Below are 3,037 nucleotides of genomic sequence, written 5' to 3'. Positions count from 1 at the left end.
TTTTTTTGCTTGCAGTGGCTTTACTTTAGTCTGTCACCTGAAAACTGACTTTGCTCTGACTTAAATTGGGAATAATTTTATTTAGAAGCTGTTCTTGTCTGTTTTTTTTGTTGAAGCCCTCTCTGGGAAAGGAGACAAGGTCCCTTTGTGCTGAGGCTCCTTGGGCTCTCACACAGGACTGGGTTGGTGTGAGAAGCTGGAGCACAAAGAACTCTGATGGTCACGGAGTTCCTCTCACATTTTAGGGGAGGGGATCTTGAGCAGCTCCAGGGCTTTGCAGAGCCCAGTCCCTCTTGAGCTGCTCTGGGGCTGCAGAAAGGTTCAGCTCCACTGTGCCTGGGAGCCCTGGGCAGGGATTGGGGTGCAAGAGTTGGGATTGAAACTTGTTCCCCCCACACCCCATTCAGGCCCAGCAGGTGCCACAACCCCTTCCCCACCCCGGCCTGGACTCGGCTCGGCATCGAAATTAACCCTGACTGTGCCTGGGTGAGCATCTGCCTGTGGTGCAGGGAGGTGCAGGGGGCAGCTCTGGGTTTCCAGGGGCAGAGCAGCCCCGGGGAGGGAGGGACGTGCCAGGGCCCAGAGGGGCCGATGCTGCCTCAGGGGCTGTGCTGGGGCTGACCCTGGTCCCGGGGGCTGAGCTCTGGCCAGAGGTGGATGAACCGCAGAGATCTTTGCTGAGGACGTGTCCAAGGGGGTTGCTGGGGGCCGGGAAGGAGAGGACCCTGCTCCATCCTGGTGCTCAGCCCCTGCCCTGCCTGTCGAGGCTCAAGGACTCACAGAAAAGCTGCGGACGCGGTGCTGGACCCATGGCTGGCTTTAATGTCTGGTGTCTCTGAGAGGCCGAGCCCGTCCCCGGCTGCCTCCTCGCTCTGCGGGCACCGCTCCGGGCTCTCTCCTGCCGGCAAAGGCCTTGGAGTCGCCTTGGAACAGCTTCGGCTCCGGGCAGCGCTGCGGGACCCTCCCGCCCCTCAGCCCGCCGGGCCCGCGGCCCCACACGGCGCCTCCCGCCGAGCGGGCCCGGGGCCTTCGGGAGGGAGCGAGAGCACAGCCGGGCCCCGGGGCAGGAAAGCGCTGTAATAAGTTAATTGTTAAAGAGTCTGATGGCCGGGGGCTCTCGTGCGGGGCAGCCGAGCGTCCTGCGGGCCCCAGGGCTGGATCCAGGCGGGTGATGAGCCCTGATCCATAACCGGCTCCATCCACCGGGCTGGGAGCCCCGCTCCGCCATGCGGACCTACTTGAGGAAGACGAGCAGGAAGAAGGTGGAGACGATGAGCACGAGGATGCCGGCGGCGAAGCCGAGGCGCAGGTTCTCCATGGAGGCCAGCGGGGGCTGCGTGTCCAGCAGCAGCCCCCGGCCCAGCAGCCCCAGCACGAAGGCGTGGGGGGCCTCGGAGCCGCGGCGGAGGCCGCAGGGGGACACCGAGCTGCTCACGGCGAACACGGGGGCGTGGGACGAGCACAGCGCGGCCACCGAGCGCGACGAGCCCTGGCCGGGGTCCGGAGGGGCATCGCCGCCGTTCTCCGGCTGCCGCTCTCCCGGCTCCGCTGTGGCGGCCGGGGCCGGCTCGGGCAGCAGCGTCACCATCCTGCAGAAGGGGCAGCTGACGAAGGCCACGCTGGCGGCGCGGCACACGAGCCTGCGGAGGCAGCGCTGGCACAGCGAGTGGCGGCACGGCAGCTGCTGCGGGCCGCCCCCGGCACCCCAGTACGCCTCGTAGCAGATGCCGCACTCCCGGCCGGGCTCGGGCCCCGCTGCCATCGCGCTCCGCGGGCACGGCCCGGCCTCGCCGCTTTTGAAGGCGGGGGGCGGCGGTGGCCGAGCCCGGGGAGGGCTGAGGGGGCCGGGGCCGCCGCCCCCGCTGAACTTCAGCCTGGCCCCAGGGTGCTCGGCGGGCGCTGGAGCGGCACCGGGAACAGGGAACAGGGAACGCTCCACCTCCACCGCAGAGCTGCTGCCCCTAAACACCTGCTGCTCTTTCCCTTTTCCCGTTCCAAATCCATCATGTTCTTAGCACTTCCCAAGCACGGTTTCTATCGCTGTTAATGAACTCTAGGACCAGCTGAGCACTGGGTGCAGCAGCACCCATTTCCCACCAGCCCTGGGGTCTGTTTGTCACCCGGTGCAGGATGTGGCCCCGGCCACCGGCACGGCCACCTCGGGGCTCCAGAGATGGACGGGGCTGCAGCCCCCGATTGCCCGGCACGGCTGGGGCTGGTTGGAGCCGAAGGGAGCTTTTTAAATTTTTATTTTACTTTTCCTCGGAGTCCCAGAAAGTGCCCGGAGTCCTGGCTGATGCTCCAGCTGTTTTGTGCGCCCCGTGGCTGAGCGGAGCTGTCCCTGCAGTGGGGCCGTGCTGGCCCTGGCGATGAAGCGCAGCCCGGCACTGCCGGCGCTCGGGAAGCGCTGGCTCCTCTTCATTGTCCCCGAGCGGACCTTGCCCTGAGCTCCTGTCACCCCCCGCCACCCCCGGCACGGCCCGGCGGCCACCGGCCGGGATGGAGGGGGCGGTGGGGATGGAGGGAGCCGTGGGACGGGGGGCAGAGGGGATGGAGGGGGCGGTGGGATGGGGGCAGAGGGGATGGAGGGGTTGTTGCAGCATCGCTGCTGCCGGCCGGGTGTCGGGGCAGCTCTCGGGGCTCTCCCCCCTCTCTGGCCGGACCCGCGGGGTCCCCGTGTGGTCTCTGAGTGCCCCTGGGGAGGAGGCGCAGGGGGGGCTCCTTGGAGGGCTGGATCCCCTCTCCCTACCCCTCCCTAAGGCCAGGGCTTGTGACTCCCTCCTCCTCCCTGACCCCAGGGAATGCCGAGGGAGGGGGAGCAGGGAGGAGTGAGGCTGCTGCTCCACGACCCTCCCTGCCCTCATGCGGGCACCGCCCCAGGGCTCCCCTCCTCCATCCCAGCCCCAGCCGCTCCTGCTGCAGCCCCTTGCCCCTCCCCACAGGACCTGCCTGCTCTGATGGGCAGCAGCAGCAAAGCGTGAAAACAGAGGCTGGAAAAACATCCCCAGAGTGTTCCCAAGGCCCGGCCCTGGTGCAG

Source organism: Agelaius tricolor, unplaced genomic scaffold (assembly GCF_023055355.1).
Source record: "Agelaius tricolor isolate 1412-34295 unplaced genomic scaffold, bAgeTri1.0.p SCAF_37, whole genome shotgun sequence".
Classification (NCBI taxonomy): Eukaryota; Metazoa; Chordata; class Aves; order Passeriformes; family Icteridae; genus Agelaius; species Agelaius tricolor.
Note: the sequence above shows the minus strand (reverse complement) of the source record.